Here is a 9,172-nt window from a genome sequence, read left to right as displayed (position 1 = left end):
CTCTTATCCCTGGCCTGGGAGAGCTTGACTCAAAATAGAATATGTGGGAGTTCAGAATGTAGGAACTCTTCTCCACAAGTGACTGACACAACATGATCTTGGGTTATTATCCACAATGCATCAACACAAGGTGTGTGAGCAAAGTGAATGACACACTAAGTAGCAGGAGATGGATTACACATCTCTTTTATCTGCCAATTGCCTCTTAAGAGGTCTTTACCTGCTTGGCACAAAGGTAAACATTCACAAGCATTGCCTCTTAAGGAGGGCTTCAGACAGGTGCCTGCCCACATAACAGGACAGGTCTTCCAGACTACATGAAGTCAGAGAAAATATACCTCAGTGGTTAAGCAACCAAGCAAAGCAAAAGCAAGTTCAAAAGAACTCAAAGCAACTTAGGTACCTGTGAAAAATCTAAACTAATCAGTTCAACTGTACAGACAAACAATCAATAGAGAATAGCAAACAGACAGACAATGTTCACAATGTGCAAAAAGAACCACTCAAATTGGCCTTTTGGTTTGAAAGTTATGCTCATTTGAAGTTTGAACCACACTTTGCCATGATTGAACCATAACTCCTCAACCACACATGAGAAATTCATGATCTTGGACGTTTTAGAAATGGGAGAGAAAAATATTAAACTTTCATGTTGGACAAAATTTCATTTGAAGCTTTCTTGATGATGTAATCTTGAGTTGAAGTTGGTCCAAAACCTTTCCATTTTTTGGAAACTTTCAAATTACAGGTCACCTGCTATTTTTGGAAAGTCTTGATCTGACTTCAAATCCTTCAATGTTGATGTTTGAAATGTCAAATGAGACTTGTTTACACATGAATGAGGCATCTCTAACCATTTCCCACCTCCAAATCCATAGTTGAATTGACAGTTGACTTCTGTTGACTTTTTAGGGTTTCAGATGATTTGCACATGGACTGATGAGTTCTGATCCTTCAATTCTTGGCCAAACCACTTCAAAATGATCCTTGAATCATGTGAACTCATGGGAACTACCCTAGGGCTTTGATCTCAGGAAAAAATGCTCTTGTTGCCTTGCACAGTTAAACCTCTTGATTAGTCTTGCATGATGACATGATGGACTATGCAATGACAATGCAATGTTAATGACCTAAAATGAGAATGTATATACAAATGGGAGGTGCAAATTTGTGGTGCTACACTATGGTCACTAGTACTACTCCAAGACAGTGTTGAAATAGGACCAGGTTCAACAACAAGAGTGTTTAAGACTGATTCACATCAGTAAGAACAATGTTGGATTCAGAAGATGTTCAGAAGTAACACCAAGGTATGTCTAAACTTATTTTTTTATTTAGATAACTTTTATGAAAGAGATATTGTTTACTATAGTCTATGTATCTATCTCCTTGATACATGATTATCCTATATAATATGTAAGCATATGAATTTTTAGAACAAGTGGAAAATATTCTTTTGTATCCTTGTTCATATTCTTTATTCAGAACTAAGTATTGTGGGCTCAAAAGTTTTGATCACAATAGTGTTGTTATTCAAGTAAACTCTTTAATGAGTTATTTTTCCTGTTTTACCCTTTTTCTTTAAAAGACTTAATTCTTATCTAAGAAAGGGTTTCTGATCTTATTCTTAAAAGTTTGATTAAGAATATGGAGTATCATAGACTAATGTTAATCATAAGTAGCTTCATCAAATTCTTGAACAAACTCTGATGACATGTAGCCTCTCAAAAACATCAGGCTCTGAGACTCAGAAAAAAAATAAGGATTATTTAAAACTTTTATAAAAATCTACGTGTCTAAAAAATATCTATGCGAAGATGTGAAGCTATTTTGGCAGAATCTATAGAGTAGTAATGCTTTACTCCTTGTATTCTCTTTGGCCTCCCTCTCTCTCTCTCTCTCTCTCTCTCTCTTGTCATGTATTACTTTTTCTTTGTACTTGTTTATCTTACTTGTTGGTTTTCGAAAATATTTTTTGTGTATTGTATTTTCAAAATCTAGTTGTGTTAAAACCTTTTCTCTCTCTGGTTTTTTCCTTTTCATTCCCTATTTAATTTGATCCTTATTAGTCTAAATTTCTCATTCTGGTTTTACAACATGTCCCTCAAACTTGGTTGACACAGTTGTGCAACCTTTCCATGGTTTTCAAAAGCTCATATCTCTTGCTTCTAACCTGAGATGGCCTCTAACTCAAACCTTGGCATGAGAAACCAATTGGGGATCATCAATGAAAGTATAGTTCTGCTGGAAGAATTGGGAGTCTCTGACTGTGATCTTCTATTTCTCCTTCACTAAATCTTAAGAGTGAAATTTCATAAAGTAATCTTTAACCTCCTAAAGATAACACTGCCTCTCCTTGAGAGAAAGTGGTTCTTCGTTCCTTTTGAACGAGTTCTGGGTGAACTCATCTCTCTGCAAGAAAAGGTTATAAATCTGGATGAGGTTTTATTTAACCTCGTGATGAAGAGTTACTGATAAATATCATGATGTTTCATAAGGACTCCCTAGCTCCCTCTTCCTCCTCTCAAGATTTGGAAGTCTTCATAACCTGCCTTACTTTTTTCTTTTTTCTTTATTTCCCTTGAATCAAAGTCTTTTCAGATCTTGTAATATTTGTATCTTTTCATATCCAATGCTTCATGCAAGCCATTGTATTGAAAGGGTACTCTTCAAGACTAGATAATTCTTGTTTTGAGTCACTACTAGAAAAACAGTTATTAGCGTCGGCCACTTTCAGACGCTAAAGGTGGAAAAACAGACACTAATATGTGGTTAGCGTCGGTTTAGCGTCGGTGTCGGGCCTTGAATAAAAGGTGCGAAGCTACTGTGTAACATCGGCTGAAGATACACCGAGGCTACGTAGCCTCGGTGGAATGGAGGCTAACGCGAACACTAATGGGACCGACGCTATATTGTTTCAAAACCATGAAAAGTCAATATTATGTTTAGCGTTGCCCTGTCCGACTCTAAAGTCAACAAAAAAAGTTAACATTTTTTGTATGCATCGATCGACTGGCATTGAGGTCAATTTATAAAACTCATGAAAAAAAAAGATAGCGTCCGTGTCACCGACCCTAAAGTCAACATAGAAAAGTCTATAATAATATTTAGCCTTGCATATGATATGGAAGAATAATCAAATCTCAAATAAGCCTATCAGATGAAGAATAATCATCTTTACTTGGATATGATATGGAAGAATCAATCCATGGTCCATCCATTGATTTGCCTCTTAGCTCTCTACTATCTTGTAAAGATGTTGAAGAAACATTAGTTTGGCTATCATGTGATAGAAGCTCAAAGGCTTTAAATCTTGCGCCACTAGCACTATCGCTTCGCTTGATTATCGGCGCTTGAATTGGAGTGTTTCCTTCAAGCATGCTCATGACCGATGACATTGGTGCTCTAAGAGTTGGAGATGGATTGGTGCAAAGGAGTGCCAATTGCAGCATTCTCATGGCCTCTTCAGCTGAGTATTTTGAACCAAGACTTGGATCCACCAATTCCAGAAGGTTTCCTTGTTCTTGGAGAACATAGGCCTTAAATGACATGCAAGATATAGTAATTATAAATTTTGAAACAAAGGAAATTACAATGAAAAGAGATACCAAGTGTAGCTTACCCAATCCAGAAGATAAACAAATTCCTCTTTTGGCCTATAATTTGTGTTGCTCATTCCACTAACAATCTCTAAAGCTACAACTCCGAAACTATATACATCTGCTTTGTCGGTTAAGTAACCCCGCATTGCATACTCAGGAGCCATGTAACCTCTGATAAGGAAACGTTTTGTAGGTTTGTGTCAGAGATTTTAAAAAACTTAATGAAACAATTTCTAGATAAGACTGTGTAAATGATTATAGCAGCAAGAAATACATAGATTGTAGTTAACATTGCAAGCATGACCGGAAATTGTAGACAACTACAGTCCATGCGGCCACAATTGCAATTTAAATCTATGAGTGCAAGCCAACGAATGATAAACAAAGTCTTTAGGATTCAAAACTTTATAATATTGTCGTATAATACTAACATTGTCCCAGCTATTCGCGTGCTGATATGAGTGTTTTCTTCTTCGTCAAGCTTGGCTACCCCGAAATCAGAGATTTTGGCATTCAGATGCTTATCGAGTAAGACATTAGTTGCCTTAATATCTCTGTGTACTATTTTCAACCTTGATTCCTCATGAAGATAGGCCAAACCTCTTGCTATCCCTACACAAATCTTCATTCTCGTGCGCCAGTCCAAGTTCAACTTTTGTTCTGGCTTACCTAGAAGAAAAGTTGTCTTTTAAAGTTTGATTTTAACTTATCAGAAACATATATAGACAACCAAAATCTGTTACATGAAGCCCTTACCGAAAAGAGCACGAGCAAGACTATTGTTCTCCATGTATTCATATACAAGCAGCAATTGGTTTCCTTCAATGCAACATCCATAAAGTTTCACAAGATTGGGATGCTGCAAAGCAGATATCATGCCTATTTCGTTTACGAATTCGCGGTTCCCTTGCTTTGATTTGGACGAGAGTTGTTTAACCGCAATCACAGCACCATCTGATAATATACCCTGCGAAATAGGCAATGCCTTCAGTATCATAGTTGAGGATAACCTTTCAAAGCTTTTAACATATAGTTTATCTAAATTTACCTTGTAAACTGGCCCAAATCCTCCTTCACCTATCTTATTTTCTGGATCGAAGTTATTAGTAGCAGCTTTAATTTGTCTCAAACTGAAATAACCTGTTTTCAATTCTAGGAGTTCTGCAATAAGATAAGTGGTTTACTCAGGAACAAGAAGTGAAAATAAAGCGGTCCATGGTTCAACCATGAAAATGTTTTATTTACTTAGAATTAAAATCTTACCTTTGTCTGTTTGATCTTTCCGAAAAATGTAACCCATCTTCCAAAGGACAAAAAGTATCAGCAAAACAAGTGCCAATGATCCAATCACAATTCCAGCAATTGCTCCGGCAGACAACCGATTCGAAGGAATTTTAAAGTTTAAAGCAAAGTATAAATGATTTTAAGAATATGAAATACAATGTAGTTTAATTGGTATATTTGACAGAAGGTTATGAAATCAAAACGATATGAAAACTAGTACTTACTTGGGGTCACAGTGATAGCAGATATAAGAGGTCCATATACACCTCTCATAGGGACTGCATTAGTTCCTTTTCCTGCCCATGATAAGTGGATTTGCAAGGTGCTATCATTAACATCAACGTTAAAGTCCCGAGTAATTCCCTTGCCAACTCCATCGGCTTCTTCCATAATGTTAAAGTCTTTTAAATATTTACGACCCTGTCATTATATAGTTTTGAAATTCGGAACTTTAGATTTGTTAGAAACCAGATACAAAATATGAGCAACATTTTGGTCGAAACTAGAAACTAAGCGCCGGTCTGGATTGGTTTATTTGAGTTTATCTACGGACATAAGTACAAGCAGAACTGTCTGTAAGAGCTTATAGGAACAACTTAAGATATGTCCATAAGCTGTTTTCAACTAAATTCCATAAACTCTATAAGATAGCTTATGAAAATAGCTTTAAAATGAGAAGGGTTTGATTTTGTGGTATCTCTTTTTTATAGAAATAGGTTATACACAAGCAAGCACTTATATGATAAAAGTTTATGCTATAAGTGCTTGATTAAGATACTTACCAAACAAAGCCTAAGAAAGAAGTAGTTGTGTATTCATTACTTACTTGAATTGAAACATCGAATATGCGCCTTCCAAAACTGCTAAAAGTCCGGTCATTAGAAAACATTATCTCAGCAAAATGAAGTTTCACATTATAATTTCCCTTCATCATACAAAATCCAAAGTAGTTAAGAGATATCGGCGCAATGCGGGCTGTTTGGTAGTAGTGTCCAGAAGACTCATTAATATTCGAAGAGAAAACATTTCTTGCCACATAATCAGCTTTTTCATTTCCTAGAAATACTCATGTGCTGCTATAAGCCCATTTTCCATCAGCACTTTCAACAAAGTTTGAAATTCCGCGTAAATGTTCGTCGGCTTCATATTCTTTGTCATCAAACTCAATTGCAGGATTTCTTTCATTGGTCTGATTCCAATCATTACATCCATATCCCTACTCTTGGAAATAAATTCACTTGGTCTAATGGTAGGAAAGGTAGGCAGTTAACAGAGAAAAGGTTGGATCGGGAAGCCTATAGTGTGGATTGGCTTTAGGCTGTCTTGTGATTTTCAAGAAGCTTGCAGGGAGAGTTCATATTTTTTAAGAAAACCATTTCTGGTGCAGGTTTTAGCTTTGGCTGCTGTGTCAGCTGGTGTAGCAGTTGCAACTGTATCAGATTTAGAGTTCAATTTGTATGGTAAAATGGCTAATCCTACTCATCGCTATTCAGGTAAAATGGCTAAGTTAAAATGGCTAAGTTAAATTCAGATTTAGAGTTCAATTTGACACCACACATATGTTCATAATAGGAGTATCATAGAAACTATACAGCTTTCACAAACACAGCTTTCACTACTGATGCAAACAGTTAATAAATTTGAGTCCAGAAAAAACATTTCCTTCAAAATAAATTATAACCCCAGCCTTGAGAAATACTAACTGATGCAAACACTAACTATTGCAAACACTAACTGTTCAGTCTGGTTCCAAATTAACATAGGGATGACTAACCTTGAGAAAGAGTTGTCTTTGCAAAATCCCGGATGATATAGTGCTTCGGTTCCAAATTAACTTGCATTCAACAACTGCTTACTGCCTCCACTAAGTAAGATGAGCATTCTTGAAAACCTACATTCAGAAAACCAATTAGCAAATAATTTGATTTTCGTAGTTTCAGACTTAAAGGAGACTTTAAACATATTTGGAAACAATACTAAACTTGCAAAGAAAACTTGATTCCAGCATCCACAAAGCCGATAGTTCTGGAAAACCTACATTCAGAAAACATAAAACATATGACTATCTCATACTCATTAAACCAAAACTCCATGGAAATCACTTGAGATGAATATGCATTACCTTTGATGATTCAGAAACCCTTTAACGAGGGATTTTGAATTAGGGAATTAGGGATTCTTCAATGGATTCACGGATTAGGGATTCACGAATCGGTTCACGAAATAGGGAAAAAAGGGATTCACGAATTAGCATGGAATTAGGGTTTTGGTTTTGTGAAATGAAATGGAGGGAGAGTGAAAAATGACGAGGGAAAAGGAAAGAGGGAAATAAGCTGTCGCGTAATTTTTGGTCTGAAATAAAAAATTCCATAGAGTCCGCCAAGCGGACTCTAATTAATAAATAAAATAAGAGTAGAGTCGGCTCAGCGGACTCTAAGTAAATAAATAGTAATTAAAAAATAATGCTACTAGATAGAATCGGTCTCACCGACTCTAAATAAATTAATCAAACATTCTGCAAAGATAACATAACAAGTAGAGTCGGTTTTGCCGACACTGATAAAAAAATAACTTGTCTTAAAAGATGTACCTAGATAGAGTCCGTTAGTGTAGGCTTAGCCGACACTAATAATGTCCGTGTCGGTGGCCGACTCTAAACTAGGAGGCTAAAATGACTTATTCTAGTAGTGAGTATTCCTTTGTAATTTTTCTTTTGCTTAAGACTTATATGTCCAGAGTCTTAGGTAAATTTGATGTATTCGTTCTTAGTCTCGGATTGTATAACAAAAGAAATTTATGTGGCTAATTAGATGTATCAAATGACTCGAATGAAAAAGAAACATCAAGTTAAGAGTATTGTGTTTTATTTTCTTTCTGAATTTTGGACTTCTTAAATCAGTTTGTAATAAAGGAGTTAACTAATGACTAAAAGGATGGTATGCTAATTAAAAATAAAAAAGGACTTCATTGAACGAAAAAGGAATGATTACAAAAATATGTTTATAACAGTAATCTAATCATCCATATGTCTGCAATCGTAGAAAAAGTTTCCCCAATCTAAATCTGATTTCTCTTCTTCATCTAAATCGAAATGAAACATTTATTGGTATCTCCTCCTGGAATTCTTCTTCTTTCTACTAATCTTCGTCCATGGCTTCAGTTTTTGAGAAAGATAAGTTGAAGGAATGCCTTCAGAGGGTCTGACCTTCTGATCAGAAGTTCCATCAGAGACTAGAGGAGCCTCTGGAACAATATGACTAGTAGATTGTTCAGAAGTTGTGTTCATATTGAAACAAATGTACATTGAGTGAATGAGGATTTATATTTTTATCCTGAACCTATGCTCTTGTAACAAAATTTCAAAAGATCAAACACTTTGTGTGTTTAAGATTATGATCCTTAAAATTCTCAAAGCTAATCACTAATTAAGCATGTCATATTGGACACAATTACTCCTTGGAAACTGAAACGACAATGATTTACCATAAGAAATAAAGAATTTATTTCAAAATTCTTGAATAAGCTTGAGAACGTTTTAAATTGTCTTCTTCATTTGAAAAAGTTTTAATAGGACGTCAAATATTTCAGTTGGTGTCAGAACTTTTAATTTGTTTCAAATTTTTTAATGTTTTCAACTATGTCTAAATTCTGTGCATTTAAACTGTTTTGAATTTTTCTTGTCAGTTTTATTGTTCTTCCCTTTCTTTCTTAAACATTTTTGATAATGTCAGTTTTATTTTTCTAAATTTCGTGCATAGAGTATTGAAGAAGAGACTAAAGCATTAGAACTTGAGTAAAGCAGTTTCTGCCAAAACAACTTCTGATTTATAAGCTTTATGCTATTTATATTTTTAAGTAATTTATCTTATTGAGCTTAAATGACTAATTTTAATTAAACAAAGACGAGGATTTAAGGAAAAGCTTACAAAGCTTACCTTAATGAACTATCAATCTAAAGGAAGAGGTTACAAACCTCAACCTAAGACCTATCAAACTCATGGGGAGCTTACAAACCTCAGACCCTGGTGTTAGAATTTTTTTATTAAAATTATAGGATAAAATTTACATAGATAAGGAGTTAAGAAGAGCTTACAAAACCTCATCTTAAAGGACTATCAGACTTAGCGGGAGCTTGCAAACCTCAACTTAATGGACTGTCTAACTTAGGGGGAGCTTACAAATCTCAGCCTCTGATGTTAGACTGTGTTGATTAAATCATCAATCATTGTTCTTAAATACATTTGTTTGTCATCATAAAAAAGGGGGAGATTATTAGAATAAGATTA

At 35.1% G+C, this 9,172-nt stretch overlaps 1 pseudogene; it reads right to left on the bottom strand.

Annotated features, from left to right (window-relative positions):
* Positions 1–3,130: 3,130 nt before the first annotated feature.
* LOC127080739 (probable LRR receptor-like serine/threonine-protein kinase At1g53430) lies at positions 3,131–6,262 on the bottom strand (annotated as a pseudogene).
* Positions 6,263–9,172: the final 2,910 nt, after the last annotated feature.

This window comes from Lathyrus oleraceus, chromosome 5 (assembly GCF_024323335.1).
Source record: "Lathyrus oleraceus cultivar Zhongwan6 chromosome 5, CAAS_Psat_ZW6_1.0, whole genome shotgun sequence".
NCBI lineage: Eukaryota > Viridiplantae > Streptophyta > Magnoliopsida > Fabales > Fabaceae > Lathyrus > Lathyrus oleraceus.
This window is presented reverse-complemented; position numbering and strand designations above follow the sequence as displayed.